This window comes from Lissotriton vulgaris, chromosome 2_1 (assembly GCF_964263255.1).
Source record: "Lissotriton vulgaris chromosome 2_1, aLisVul1.2, whole genome shotgun sequence".
NCBI lineage: Eukaryota > Metazoa > Chordata > Amphibia > Caudata > Salamandridae > Lissotriton > Lissotriton vulgaris.
Window position 1 is genome coordinate 863,877,785 of NC_141687.1, and position 16,999 is coordinate 863,894,783.

Consider the following 16,999-nt stretch of genomic DNA (forward strand, 5'->3'; position numbering starts at 1 on the left):
CATTCTCTCCTTTGGCATTAAATTCCATTTTGGCTTTGTCAGGAATCATGTGATTACATCTCGGTGATCCAAATAGATTAAAATTCCCAGAGCACGCACTGGTGCATTTATCACTATAGTGGCGCGAGTATGCGCCCGAGGCAGCCTCCTTTATGAGGGACCTATCCACTTGTAAATGTCTACATTTGAGAATTTTTCTTATGGGCAGTTGGAAAATCGAGTCATGAACCAGGCCTCACTTATGACCCCACATATTCACAGATACACACGTACGCAACCTTTGATTTAGCTCTGTCTTGGGAGCTATGGCGTTAGACTATTTTGACACAACACAAAAGTGTCCTCATGCTCTGTTTGACTTACACCATGGTCTCTATTAATGCATGCTCCACACTTTAGTCACTGTGAAAACAATGTATTGGGACATCTTTTAACCTTCATGACCATGTCCGGTATTGAGGCACTATTAAATTGAATTCTGTCACATTGATCATCCCCACCTTTCACCATTATGTATTCTACTTGCCTTGCACCTTGCATGTTTGTCCATTATTTTTGAGTGTCAACTTTAAATGATGACTACATTTTCAGTCTGACACTTTACTAATGGTTACCGTTTCATCTACTCATATGTCTCTTCATTTTTTGGACATTTTGGCTCCCTTGAGTTTGTGCCAAGGTAGAGTTGACATAGAGTTTATATCTTGTTACATGTGTTCTTTTAACATTCCTTTGCAGGTTAATCACACCCACCAATGAAACCCTGTCTGGGTGAAGACGTGGAATTGTGTTGCACCGTTCGCATCACTATTGTTCTCCCTTTTGTTCTTCATGTTATTCACCCGTTTTCCTTTTTGATTATGATGAAAACCGCTGCACCTTTACAGAGGGCACTAGGCAGAAACATGTTGACCAACACATATATATGTCAGGTTGAATTCCCTCCTTTAATAGTTTTTTAGTCTTGGCCTATGGAGGCCCTAATGAAACTCTATGGCCTAATACAGAGTTAGTTTGAGCTCACATACCACTTCCTAGTCCTCTCTCAACACACTCTGCCTACATCATTGGTTTTTGGAAACCTCCAGCAGAAACAATGAAAACATCCCTGAGCTCCTCCCTCTAAGACAGGGGTTTGTAGACCACATTGCAACTCGGCTTGTGGGGGAGGTTTCCCTATGATGAAGCATGCCACCTACTGCTGGGTGAGGGGAATTGTCCTGTAAAAGAGATATCCTATACTCTTACGTTAATTAACTTTCCACTTAGACCCAGGAGGCCTCAGTGCTTTCTGTGATCTACTCACACTAATCATGATCTATAGGTCCAATGTACACCATTCTGATTTTTAGACCACTTGACCCCCGCTATCCTTCACAACCCTCAGATATTAACTATCTGGGTAAGAGACTACAAATGTGTATTGGACATAGAAGTGGACCGGTCCATTCCCCCTCTGGAAGGTGCGGCGAGCCGCAGGTTGACTCAACACTTCTGCCAGTTGACGTAAAATATTAGATTTCATGATGTGTGGAGGCTGATGCACCCAACCGTGTGGGGATACTTGTTCTATTCCCCATTGCATTATATACACACAGAACTTGACTTGTTCCTCTGTGTGATGTGGTATTCCACCGCGTGTTGCGAATCGCTTACCTTGCACACACCATATTACCATATTACCCGCTGCTACTGAGCTTGCAAATGGGGGCAGGAACAAGCAAAGATACCAACCTGACAGCTGCATACAGAAGCGCTCCAGGTGGTACCCTACCAAGATGCTATAGCTTCACACATCATGCAATATTTTGACAAAAGTGAGGCCTCCACTTCTGCTAGGCACGTTGAATGGGAAGCCCATAAAGTGGAAATGCTGTCCAACTGCATTTGTACCAACTGGGGTAGTCACACAGGCCCTACAACGTGAATTACTAGTGGTGGAACATGAGGTGTGTGACAGCAAAGTTGAAATGCTGCTCCGCCCCAAAAGCTGAGGAAGACAATAGGCACTTATGTGCTCCAGAGGTAACCTGACATCCCGCTTTTTACACCTTGATGATAGGGAGCACCTGGCGCACCAGCTTGGGGAGGGGGAACAGGCTGACACCTGCTTGTGTGGCTACTATGTGGGGAGTGGCAGCATAGGTAGGTGTCCTCTTCACCACTGATGGGGCAATGTGCAATACCCAAACTGATATCAACTCTATCTTTGTGGATTACTACTGAGCCTTATATGCTGTCCAAGACGAAGCAGCTGCAGATCTAATTGCAGGCTTTCTATGCTAGATACTTCTCACTTGCCTAGATTCACTACCCTGCAGGCGTATGATGATTGGTATTTAGTGTCCTTCAATGCCGACGATGCTCTGGTCTAAATATGTGATGTAAAGATGGTGTATGCAGTTCCTGTGGGGGAAGGGAGGAGGAGGCTGGGTTGGTCAACATCTCTACCCTAAAGTGGAGACAAAATGTCTCCCACATTGGGAAGTAGGGGCCTCAAATAACCTGGTTGGGTGTCATGTTTCATCATAGGGCTTGCTCCTCATCAGGCCGGGCTGCAATGCCTGATGGGCACCTTATGAGGGGCTCTTTGGCGATCTTTTCCCAAGTCGGTTGGTGAGGTGTGGGTATGGGGCCTCGTGGTGTAGGTGTGTGAAATGTGCACAGTGAGCTGGTGTATGGAAGGCTAAAATGAGGTGCAGTGGCGCCGTATTTTCCGAGCCCACTGGTCTCAATTAAAACAAGCATTTGCAATGCATTGGTCTTGCCTTTGGGACCCTATATGTATTTAGCTATGCAGCACATTAGCCTGGGTGCTGAAACATCTACTGTTCTTTAACATGGAGGAAAAGTAAGCACCAAACTGCGTGACATGCCAGGTATGGGAGCACATGGAGAGAAATATTGCCTTTCAGCTGAAATGGTATAGTCCAAAGCTCTGCTTTTAATACAAAATCAGGGCCTTTGGTGGTCATATACCCTACAGCAGTGTTTCCCAAACTGTGGTCCGCGGACCCCTAGGGATCCGTGACACATTCCTAGGGGGTCCTCAGGAGCAGTTTTAAAAGCACTGCAAAGTTCAAAGTGTAATTAGAGGTTTTCGAGCAACAATAAAAGTGTTAGGATAACACCAGTGATTAATGTTCCTGCTGGAGAGAGATGAGTTTTGTCCAGTGACAGTTTGACTTATTTAAAGTAGCACAGAGGCTTAATATGCCTCTTGCAAAGAAAATGTAGTTGCAATTTTTTTAACTGTGTTTTATTTGCATACGTTAGTGGGTTACTGCTTTTGGCATAGAGATTCTTTAGTTACTTTGCAGTTTATAAGTGACAATCGTGATCTAGCACAGTGACATATAAACTGGCATCAAAAAGATGTTTGCAAACTGCATGGTATTAGATAGTAACTTATGTTTTTCCCCGTCTTTCATTATCCTGATGCTGCTAAAAAGGTTTATTTGAATGGAAATAAAGTTTCATTGTTAAAGTCAATGCTGAACACTGTGTTATGCCTACCAGTATGAATGACATGTGAATCCTACAACTTGTAGGCGCCTTTGCCTTATGTTACATTTTCTATACACTGCTTTACATGTATGATTTGTTGTCTCTATGGGGCAGATTTACAAGAAAAGTGACTCAGTGAGTGCTGCAAGCCATTTGGCTGCGCCGCACTTAGTCACTTTCAAAGCACAGGGATGCAACATATTTACCACAGTATGTTGCATTTCAGTGCTCTCCCTGCGCTGGTGCACAAACTGCTGCCATGCGCCGGCACAGGCACCCTTGCACCATTGTGGGGAGATTGTTTATGTGCAGGTAGGATTCGCTTTCTGCATATAAACAATCACTGGAGGGGATTTCATCTCCCTAAACAACGAGGAGAAATGAATACATTTCTTCTTGTTGCGCCTCCCTATGCCTCCCTTGAGGAGGTGTAGCATTTAGACGCATTTCCAGATTCACCATTTCACGTAAATCTGGAAATGTGTCTGCTTTCATGGGTGTTGCGTGGGAACCCTCACAGCAAAACCCATGGAACACACCTTTCACGCAAAGTGCTGTGTGCAAAGGGGCCATATTTACAAGAACAGGAAAAATCACGCAGGGTGGCTTTTCCTGTCCTTATAAATATGGGGCACTAAAATGCGCCACCGGAGCGTCACTTTTTGTGACGCACCGGTTGCGCAAGGGGCTTGTAAATCGGCCCTATATGTGTGTGTGTTGTAAAGTGCTCTGACATCCTACAATGGTAGGAGAGATGCTATAAAACAAATTAAATACATGTGACAGAGGGACTATGGAGAGATGAGCGGCACTGTTGGAGGGTGATAACAAGGGAATCATTGAAGAACCCCAACAAAGATTGTCGTATCCTGGTGCATAGTAAGGTCATCATTTACTTTTCTTTAAAAGCTAATACAATTCAATATGTAATGATAAATGTGTTGTAGAATGAACTATGGTTTCCAAAATTGTCTTGGGGAAGAGCCTCCCAAAGCCTCCTTTGTCGTGGTTTGACTCATTCACTACACTTGGTGTGTACCGTATGGGGACTGGTCTGAAAACATTTGCCAGGGCTGCTTTGGGTTTCCAGTCTGGCCCTGGCAGGAGAAGGAGCCTCGTACTGTGAAATAAAACGAACCATTTAATAAAACCAACCATTTAAAAGTTAGTCACAGAGATGAAGAATCAACCTTCCCAATAAAGTTTTTAGTTTTTTGCAGATTCTTTCAATATAAAATACTAAAATCCTTAATAATTCGACTATTTGTTTTGTGTGCACACCTGTGTTTATTATTTTCGAATTACTGTTTTACTGTTTGAAATTTAAATCATACAGATTGCTTGGGGGTCCCCGGCTTCCTGTGCTGACTCAATGGGGGTCCTCAGGAGCCAAAAGTTTGGGAATCACTGCCCTACAGTATATAGCTATGTGGGGTACACCCTCTGCATATCTAATAAATATTCCCTAAGCAATTCGATATTAGCAAAAGTATTAACTGTGCACCATTTTTAGGTCTCGCCTGGCGTTGCAGCGTGAAGCGCTGTCGCCAGCGAGACTTATTGTGGTTGTGTTGTCTTCCAAGTGGTACAGACCGGTGCACGAGCAGATTCTGGTCTGTGAACGCGCTTCCCAGAAACTGTGAACAGCAAGTCAGCCTCTCGCCTCTCTCAATCGCGCGCGCACACACACAGCTATACTCACGCATGCACACATGCATACGCAGGCAAACACACGCAGGGGCACACACGCATGCACACACACACGCAGGCACACATGCAGGCAAACACACACGCAGGCACACACACACACACACACCCTTACAACTAAGCCCCACCCGCCCCTCTCACCGGGCTATAGGCTCCATCACGCGGGGCTTCCCTCACTTGCATCGGTGGCCCCTGCTCCTCCTACGTGCCTACTGCGTTTCACAGCCTCCCCTGGGGCAGGACTTCCGCCTTCTGCCCTTCTCGTCCAGTCACTTTGTGGGCACGGGCTTCCAGCAGGAGGCGGAAGTCCCGCCCCAGGGGAGGCTGTGAAACACTGTAGGAGGCATACGAGTGCTGGAGTCTCTGGGATAACAAATCAGGCGCTCCCGCTTTAAATCCTTGTGTGCCAAGTCCTCTTGTTTCATTTGAGGAGGCACGGTAAAAGCTCACGGCTGTTCGAGGTCAGACTGGAGAGTTTCAAACACTCCTGTCTTGTAAAGTGCTCCGAAACATTTGGGTCTATCTAGCCCTATGAATGATGACAGAGTGAAGTAAAACTTCATTTTTAACTCGAGTCCGTGAAATACCTTACAGAGCACGGGCCTCAGACTTGATAGATCTGTTGGCATGTACCTCTTTATTTACTACCTCAATAGTTCCACCACCCACCCCTCCCCTACGTGCTCCCGACTCACCCCCCTCTTCCCCCGCTAACATTCCTATACTGCCATTGAAACTCCGGCCGTCCGGGACACAATTCCCCCTTACATGTACCTCCACCTGCCCCCGAGCCATGCGACCCTCCCCACTTCCCTCACTCATCCACATTGAAGCCCCAAACCCGCTCGCTGAAACCTCCGCTTCCCTCCCAACTCTCCACAAACAGCCCCCGCTAGCCAATCGAGCCCGGTAAAACCTCCATCAGCACTGCATGGCGAGCAAACGGTATCCCATCCAATGGTGTGGAATTTGATAAAATATCTGCTAGTTAAAGGGTCACAATGCTTCAGAACTCTGTGTCCTTATAAAAGAAATCCAATTATACCTTTCAGTCAATCTACTGAGGTGACATATTACGGCTGCGTTCATATTGTATCGGAGCTCTGACAATACCTCCCGGATTACACTAGGCCTCATTGTATCAGGGGTTAGATGTTAGCTAGTTTCGCAACCTTTTCAGAAATCTACGTACAGAGGTTGGAAAGCAATATTTCAAGGGTTGGAATGCACTGTGAATCTGTAAATATCTACAGAAGCATGTTTAATGGTATTTGATAGCTCCACAGTGTTCTCTTTCCACACTGGAAAAGGTTGGATATGTTGACAGGAGTACACCTTTTTTTCTGGGTGGGAAAAGTGGGTGTGCAGTAAAATAATTTGTACCCGCTGGAAACCCACAACCCATACCTGCAGTGTGAGAGACAGCAGTGTGTATGAGAGACAGCACTGTGAGAGACAGCATTGCGTGTAAGAAAGACAGCAGTGTGTGAGAAACAGCAGTATGTGTGTGAGAGAGACAGCAGTGTGTGTGAGAGAGACAGCAGTGTGAGAGACAGCAGTTTGTCTGTTCTAGGGAGAGCATGGTGTGAGAGAGACAGCAGTGTGAGAGAGACAGCAGTGTGAGAGAGACAGCAGTGTGAGAGAGACATCAGTGTGAGAGCGACATCAGTGTGCGAAATGCAATGCAATAGGTCTCGCATTTGCGAGAGATTCAGCTATTGCCATGGTAAATGACAATGCCATTTATTTATCTGTTTTCAAAACCAACACATAAATAAAAAGTTTGACATTTACAATGCCAATAGCTCTAATTTTTGCAAAGGCGAGACCGTTGCATTGTAAAGGCTTGTTGTATTTTTGCTTTTTGCCTGTTTGGGGGTCTTCTACTTTTTTGCGGGTGGGTTGGCGGGTCTTGGGGCATTGCTGGGAAGGTCTAATATCAGAATCAAGTGGTTTGGACTAAATCCATGGTGAAAAAGGGGGGTTAGGGCCTAGGGTTAGAGTTGGGGTTAGGGTTAGTGTTAGGGTTCTGAAATAGCTGTTTACACTTTACACATAGCTTGAGGGGAAAGATCTGCAAATTTCACCCACACTTATTTATCCTTGAAAAGGAGTCTCAGAGTACATACTTTTGAAATGATGCTTGTATGTTTTGTAATACTGTCGACTCTGAAACTGAAAGTGTTATTTTTGCACTACACAGCGTACCTTATAATTTTATCTCCATGGTGTTTTAATATCACTTCCTGTTTTCCCATCAACAATTACAGGCCGGCTTTTACCCTGTGCAATGACAAAAAGGATGACCTCAGGCTTAGCGATCCGCAATTCAGCATCCGCCAGGCAGGCAGTGGACAAGGTGTCTTCTGGTCCCCAACATTGATCGGCAGAGCTTCAGATGGAATGGAGGAGTACCGCAAAAGAGGGATGGCTGGATGCATGCAACTTCCCAAATTCAACAGGACAACTACAACAACATACAGTTACAGTATCCATCTTTATTTCGACTTATCTTTTAAGTAATGTTATTGCTGTGAACTACTGTGAGTGTGACACTGCGCATTTGTTTGCTCTCTGCTTCAATTCATCCCTCCAGCCATTGTACACTTTTTTCTTTGCTATTTTGTAAACTAATTTAATGTACGAAGTGGTTCTTCTCTCTGAGGGCAGATAGGCAAGTGAAATTGCGTAATTACTGCAGCCCTGTACTGTCACGTTGTTGTTTCTTCATAGTACATTGCAGAAAGTACTACTTACTAAACCTATCCATTTAGCAAACAACTTCATGCATGCAGTAGTGCATGCACTTCCTTTATGTCCCTTAAAAGATTTATGAATAGCTTCGTATCCAAAGACTTGTTTATCTTCATTTGTTGTTTGTCCATGCTGTGTTTTTTTTCCCTCTCTCCACAAAACTTTACCCACAGACCCCATTCCCATCCAAGTTTCAAACCCTAACCCTCTTCCCCGGGCTGTGTGGTTTTCATTGAGGTGTGAGCAAATTACAACAATAATTCCACACACTTGCTGGGGAGGATAAGGTGCAAGCAACCTCCTCAACTCAATTTTAAGGCAGCTAGATGAATACTAGGATATTGTAATTCTGGGTAAAAAAACAACAATGAGTATTTAAAAATAAGTTCTGAATTTCATGCCCACCATCGATTGGATCCATCGTCAACATCATTCTCCTACATGTCAAGAAGACTTGTTGTGTTACGCTGCTGTGTCACTGTTCTTGTTGTAGCCATAATAATCATCCATGCAATTCTTTTTTCCCAATACTTATCTTCAGCATTGCTTAGGCTACTGTTCCTTCTAATACTCCTCTCAGGCCACTCAATGTCTCATTTTTTTACTTTGTTTTTCATATGCTTCTACTGCTAGTGTGGTACCACTCCTACTACTAACACCACAACAACAGACTTTCGGTCCGGAATGGTGTAAACACCATTTGCTATGCACCCAGCGCTGTGCTAGCTCTATTCTCAAACACAAATCACAGGTAAGATAAGCATTATTGGGGAGGTAGAAAGATGGGCTAGGATGCGGAGGAGAGACTGATAGTAGTACATGCAAAGTACTAGTAGGCCAATTGAATTCACTAACTCTGTTAGTGGCATTTTTAGACGTTTTAGATAATTCATGCTGGTAAGTTTGAGGAAAACCAAACGTGCCTTAACTCCCGCCCACCACCCCACAAAAGAAGATCAAAGCGTACACTATGTTGAAGTATGTAAAATGAATAATGTATTTCCCCTAACAAAAATAAACTAGTCCCACCCCTCCCTAACCCAAACAATTGTCCATTTGAAGTAGTCCAAAAATAAATAATCCCCAACTCCTGATTCCCACCCCCCCAACAGTCTTTAAAAAAGGGGCAAGGGACACAGTCACTTCCAGCGGTGTTTGGGCAGGCGGTCCTTGCGGAGGTCGCGGAGCTGCTTTTCAAGGTCGTCCACCTTGCGCTCCAGGTAGTCCACCCTTAGGCTTAGGCGGCGCATGCGTGCCTTCCAGCATCTGAGGGGGCCAGCTGCTGATGGTCTTGCGGCTGAGCAGCGGCGGAGGGCTGTACGAGCACGGTGGTGGGATAGAGGCTGCTGGCTGCTGGACACGGTGGCAGTGCTGGAGGAGGTTGGTGAGGTTCCCTCCTCGTTCCCCCGAGCCCACAGCCGGCAATATTCAACTCGAATGGCCTCCATCTTCCGGGCCCTGGCCCGGACAGCCATCTCCCCTCTGGTGAGCTTTTTGGGAGCATCTATATGAAGAAAAAAAGAAAAATAATGTAACCAATACTCTTTCACAATAACACAAAATAATTCAACAGAAAGTTGTCTCACAGTAACACTAGCAATTTGCAAGCACAGTATAACATTTTGGCATGTATCTTTCCGCCGTCTGTAACAGTGAGAGTTTCAGGAATTCTACTACCAGGCAGCACTATGGACTCAATACATAAGCAGAGTGTACACCAGTATTCTTCTTTTTTCTCTAGTTTTTCGAAAGAAATTACTTGTACGTGAACTTGTAGTAGCCGGCATAATGCCAGCTCAGTCAGCTTAAAAGAGACACAAGCAAAAAGAAAAAGAGACACAAGCCATGTAGACGCAGACTTGCAAGCATTACTGTAAGCAGTATATGCAGTTGGGGATAGGGAAGCTCTTACTTTTGTATAGGGGTGGCACTGGCCATACTCGGTTACATCAAGGGCTACTGCTCAATGTAATTTATATTTCGCACTGCCCCCCCTGGGCCTTCAGTACTACAAAAGGAAAACGAAGATTATTCATTTCTGATCATGTCTCCAGCCGATCACATGATCTCTTTGATTATGTGATGCATGACTTTAGGTGCTTTATTCTGATAGATTGAGTGAACAACAGCGATAGTCGACCCATGATTACCACAGCAGAAAGAAAATTATGAACATAGTGAGTGAGTGTAGTAACCATAATTGCCGGAGGAAGGGACTTGACTTGATATAATTGTCAACTATACAATACATACACAATATATGTTGTGCTTGCAAACTACTGTACTGTTACTTTAGGCAAGGGAGAGTTTCAGAACAATCACAACTTGTAGAATTTGGATTTCCTCTGCTTTGCTACTCTGGCACAGACATGCTGTTCGAACAAAGCAACACTCTTCATGCACTGAGCATCTGCTCTTCATAAACCTCTGCTATGTATAAGGAAGAACATGTACCATCCAGGCTTCCAAAGTAAACGTCTATCATTCTTATTAACCCCTTCGATGCTCATGACGGAACGGTTCTGTCATGAGGCACAGTGGAGCTGTGCTGATGACGGAACCGTTCCGTCATGACCACACCCATTGCTATTATCCCTCAGCACCGGTGGGGAATATGTGCAGCAGCGATGAGGTTAATGTCTCAACTGTAACAACTTTACTTTTTCTCAACAACCAAATAACACAGTTTTCATTTTATTTGGTAAACCACCGTCTTCTTGACTTGCATTTGAGTTTCACCCAAATGATATACTGCAATGCACACCACACATGAATTTTCTGATTGACCCACACAGGCAGTCATTTTTTCTTTCTCCTCCAACCATCCTTGCTTCAAGCAGCCATGCATCTGATTCCTTCCTATCAGCCACCTCTGCCTGCATTCAAAAACACGTATCATTCTTTAGTCATAAATGTTACGACTCGCTCGTCCTTCCATTGACCCTAAGTTCTTTCCCTTTTTGTTCATCACATCCCTCAAGTTCATGTGATATGAATTGGCTTCACGATAACAGTTTCCCAGCTGATTTGAAGTCAAATAGAGGGGGCCATTGCTTACTCAAGAACTACCACCGCTAATGACTTCGCAATAGCATTAGCGGTGGTAGTTCTCGATGCATGGCTGCTTGAAGCAAGGATGGTTGGAGGAGAAAGAAAACTTGTCCATACTTCTGTATGTGCAGAATAGTCCCTGAAACACTAGCGGTATGGTATGTGCTACTACCAAATCAAAAAGACAACTACTAGCTTATTCTTGGTGGACATTGACATTTTGTTGTTGGAAATTGTCAAAGCACTAACATTAACAAGACTGGAATAGACAGCAAGGGCAACCCAGAGGACTGCACTGAGTGCCCCTAGAGCTATTGCTGGATCAGAGTTTTGTTTAACACCGTTTGCCGACTAGGCAAGCTTAGCTACCTACACAGACCGACTCAGAAATAATAGTAAATAGTAGTAGCACAGAGAGTGATGGTAGAGAGGCAGGATAAGAATGTAGAAACAGTGTAGAAGGAGATCAAAGACTATTTTGTAAAAAATAGAGTTAGGGAAGTATAATTATATTAACAACAGAACTACTTACTGGGGCCAGCAGAAGAGCCTGCAGTGGACCGTTCCTCTTGCCCACTCTGTCCCGCCGGAGTCTGGGGTGGTGCTGTCCTCTTGCTCCTGGGAGATGCTGATGATCATGAAATAAACACAAACATGGATGATTGTATTTTGGAAATATTTGATTTCTTTGACCACAATCCTAAATTATCTCTGGGAAACAAATTAGCAAGAATTGCACTACATGTATTGACCTATTTGATCTAGTCAACTAGGAGGATGCTAGTACAGTATTGCTGGATTCGCAGGCCGTCTACTTGGAAAATTATGTAAATCACTAACTAAACCAACAACAAAAAGGTTCTACTACGACTGCCAGCACTCAGCAGCACACGACGTGACAGACACAGTCCGTCATCATGATTGCAGAGCACTAAAAAATGTCCTACAACTACTACTAATAACAAGTCATAATATACTCAACCTGAACCTATCAATCCATCACTATCTCTTCTTCTTAGTGGCAGCAGGAGTACAAAGGAAGGACGAGACTTGAGTCTCTAGTCTCTCTAGCATTACGCAGTTCTGTAAAGTGCTACACTCATACATATTCAGGCCAAATAAGCACAAAGTTGCAAACAATTAAGCATAGTAGCAACGTCACTGAGCAGGCAAGCACCTACAATCACAGAAGCTATTTAAACGTTAATTTACCTGCAATGTAATTGTATTGGTAGCATTCTTGCTCTTCGGGAAAAACATATATTAGCAATATACAACAGAGCAGAAGAAAACAAAGTAGTTATTAAATAACTACTCACCAAGGCCAGGGATCTGCACACCGAGCAGGTGGAGCAGGTCCTGCTCGCGGTCAAGGATGTCCGACCACCGGTGCGTCGCTTGCTGGTAGGTGCCCTGGGCCCCTGACTCCCTCCACATGACCCGGCACACCTTTTCCCACAGCTGGCGATGCTCCCGGAGGCCATACCCTGCAGCGATCCTGCCCCCTGCTGCCACGGTCTTGGGGAGGTGGCGCTGCACATAAAAGATCACTGCGGCCACCTCAACCGCGCAGAATGTCTCCCTGGCCATCACTTCCTCCCTTCGTAATGGCTCGCAAGGGAGCCGGGTACGGGGTGCGGGACCCTTCCCCTTCCCCTTCTCCTTCCCGGCTCCCTTTGCCATTGTCCGGTACAGCAGAAAGAGAAAAAAAAGGAAATAGGGAAAAAGTAAAGAAAAAATAAAGTTTAAAAAAGTAGCTTTCAAAGTAACGAAAAGTAAACAAAAACACAAAATATAGATCTAGAAAAAAAGAGGGATAGATATAGAGTAGAAAAGATTAAAAAAAGTCCAAAGAAACAAAGGATTGCACAGGCGAAAGGAGGATTAGAAAGCATGCACAGAACCATAGCAATGAATGAAAAACAAGATGGCCGCGCCCATTGAGGACCGCGTGGGTAAGTTTGCACGATTTTTCCCCGCAAGTACGCAAAAACACGTGCGAACTCGTAATAGCATGCCGCACACAACGCGACATTGCCAATAGTGCCCGGAAACGGAAATACGCAATGCGCACAAGATGGCCGCGCCCATGTACGACCGCATGGGCAACCTCGCGGTCGGTGCGCTGCAGGCGGTCCGCGAACAAGCAAAAACCGCACGAACACGCAAAAAAAGAAATCTTTAAATTTGCACGAATTCACGGATTCTGCGGATCGCGAATTCGCTTTTGGGCGATTTCACGGACCGCGAATTCGCAAATTTTGCCCATACTTAGTGTAGGGCAATGTTTAGAATTAATTTTTTTACATATTATTTTTTAAAAGAATTGGTAGCCATTGAATGTCTGCTTTTGATTTCTGTGTTCGCAACATGTCCACGCAGATTGCGACGATTCCCACAAATTAAAGAACAAAAAAACCTTTAGAAAAAACTTCACAATATTTCAGATACTACGGTGGCTCTGACAAGAGCTGTTGTGTTGGTTGTATGTGTATGGCTGCTACACATAAGACCGGATGCAGAGTTTCAGGTTTCTTAGAAACACCCTGTTGCCTTCATCTGTAAAGTGTACTCCATTATTTCTATAAATGCAAAGCATGTCAAAACGCAGATTGCTGAAATAGATACAGCCCATTTGATGGTCTCTGAGGAATGCAGAACCAGTTTTATTAACATGTTTCCTGACTCTGCCTTATGTGGACAGAATTGATTTGACCACTTTCATTTCTGTCTTTGGCATATATTAGAGTACACCAAGAAAGTTTTTGGGAAAAGCGACATCAGTTCTGCAAAGGTTTCTTTCATTAGGATTTCCAGCTCTACCCCTGTCAATGTGACTAGGTCATTGCCACCACGGTGCACAATTCATGAGGTGAGGAGCTTGAGAATCCACAATGGATTTAACCACATCCAGCAACTGATGAGACTTTATCTGCTGCAGCAATTCCACCGCAGTTTAGCGGTTTAGCACAGTGGGCGGGGCCGTGACGGCCAACGGACGTGTGCAGCACTACGGAGGTAGTACGCGCGATGGCCGTTGGCCATCAGAAACAGCGAAGGGGTTAACCCTCTTTGTCCAAACCAAGTAATCTTCACATTTGGAAAACCCAAGTCCCACTCAATACCTCTCTTTTTTGCAGCCTCTTTAGCCCAATAGATATAGCTGTGGCCCCAATTCATACTCTAATCATTCCGAAGTAAAGGAGCAATAGTAGTCAGGAGAAGGCCGGAGCTGAATAAGATAGTTTTCCAAAGGAAATGCAGTTAAAATGGAGGTGTTTTTAAAAAACTAATATATATATCATGTGATCAAGGGCTCTAGAAGCCCGAAACGCGTCGTATGTGGGTTGTGGTGTAAGAAAATAAAGAACCATCTTGCCTGAAGAACTACGGGGTCTGAGTCTCCTTCTTCGCCGATGTCAAGGTTTGGAAGTGGCGGGAGTGGCGATTTGGATACATATATATATATATATATTAGAGCAAATTGCGCAAGCGCTTCGGGAGGGCTCACCGCTTCATCCGACCCTCCGGTCTGTATTTGGCTCCTCTGCAATGTTCACAGGTTCCCCTGAATAAAAATTGGGTCCGCCGCGTTTCGGGGCCAAAAACGCCCCTTCCTTATGGACTGTGCGCAGTTCAACACCATGTTCTCTTCAAGCTGGTCAAACGCGTTTTAGTTTGAACAGCTGGCGTCGTCCTTCCTGAGTGGGTGGAGTATGGCAACACCGGGACTCATGGTCAACGTAGTCCTGTGAAGTGAAACAAAATAGTAACCTTGAGTAGGCTGGCGTGTCTGCACTTTCATTACTGTCATTAAGATTCTTAAGTAGGATGGGAGGGAAGCTGCGGGCATCACGTTTTAGTGGGTGGAGTCTGGCAACACCGGCTGTGTTTGATCTCGCCTCAGTCTCTTGACTCGCCTGTCAGCGCAACATCCATTTGAATAAAACGTGATGCCCGAAGCTTCCCTCCCATCCTACTTAAGGATCTTACTGACAGTAATGAAAGTGCAGACACGCCAGCCTACTCAAGGTTACTATTTTGTCTCACTTCACAGGACTACGTTGACCATGAGTCCTGGTGTTGCCAGACTCCACCCACTCAGGGAGGACGACGCCAGCTGTTCAAACTAAAACACGTTTGACCAGCGTGAAGAGAACATGGTGTTGAACTGCGCACAGTCCATGAGGAAGGGGCGTTTGTGGCCCCGAAACGCGTCGGACCTAATTTTAATTCAGGGGTACCTGTGAACATTGCAGAGGAGCCAATTACAGACCGGAGGGTCGGATGAAGCGGTGAGCCCTCCCGAAGCGCTTGCGCAATTTGCTCTAATATATATATATATTTATGCAACAGCAGCAGTCTCACATCACACCGCCACCGCGATAGCAGAGACCACGCAAATCCCATGTATTTTCTTCAGCAAAAATGTATTTAAAGTAGAGTCACCAAATCTGACGCATTTCGGGCGTTCGCCCTTGCTCACAGATCGTCAGGTAATGAACCATACACCATTTAAATACGTTTTTTTCACAGTTTTTTCTTTCATTACGTTTTTTAAAACCATATAATGTGATAGTAGAAAGCAAGGACACAATACAAGCTATGGACATACATAGTCTGTCTTCCAAACATTAAAACCCACATCAGTGTGTTAAAATCAGATGGATAAAAAAAACAATTCATGTTGAATCCATAATATTTAGAGTCTCCTGAGCATGAATATGTACAATTCATAATGTGCTGATAAATAAATATTTTATAAAATCATAAATGCAATGACCAACCAGAGTACTGTGCGAGTTAATACTAATGTCGCATGTGCAAAACAAGCATTGTAGGTACTGGTGCAAAATTCGCAGTAAAGTGCAAGTATGAAATGTGCAAATTACGCAATAGTTTGTAAACAGAGGAATAATGTGCAAATTCGCAAAATGTAAACCTCAGTCCCTAAAAATCATAAAAGGACTTATCACAATAAACTTCAGGTTTCTCTGCATAAATGCACTGGAGGTCATAAATATAATAGCAGCAACATTTAAATATCCAAATATTTCAGAAAAACTCAGGATATTAATAAGTAAAGAACCACAACATAATGGAGAATTTCAAACAAGGAAGATAACAACGAAATATGCATGCCAAATTGTCTATGTCCGTAAAAAAAGAGTGCAAGAAGGATAAATCCTAGTGTACAAAAAGAAAACTTACATACAAGTAAACCGTGAAAATGTAAAAAAAGAAAAGTGTAATATAAAGGCGAAATTCAAAAAATTGACTAGCAAAAAGAAGGAAAGGTGGAGCTCTCTACTTGAATTGATCCCAAAAATTAATACAGTTGTTATAGAAATACATATAAATCCTCTGTAGTGTTGAACCCGTTGGGGAACCTGCTGTCTAGTTCTAAAATAATCTGTGACTCAAGTCTCCTTAGCATTATGTCTCTATCACCGCCTCTGCGTGGCTTGGGGACTGAGGCAATGACATAATAATTAGGGCACTGTAAATTATTATTGTGTATGGCTTTAAAGTGCCTGGCCACCGGATATGTTCCATCATTATTGACGATGGCACGCAAATGCTGGAGATTCCTGACATGCACCTGTAACCTTGTGCTGCCAACATATCTGAGGCCACAGGTGCATGTCAGGACATAGACAGTAAATTCAGTTTTGCAATTAAAAGACCCCTTAATGTTCGTCATAACTGGGCTGAATGGTGTAGAGTATTGGGTAGTATTTTTCCCAAATTTACACGCCCTACAAGTAGAGCAGCAATTAAATCCCGGCCGGGATTTCAACCATTCTTCCTTTTTACCAAGCTCAGGGAATTCATGGCTAATTTGAGTTCTTAAGGAAGGTCCCTTCCGATAAGTGATAGTGGGGCCATCTGGTAGTCTGGGTGCCAGTACTTGATCAGTTTTTAAGATAGGCTATCTTTGTTTAACGATAGACCTGATCTGCCTAGCCTGTTTGCTGTA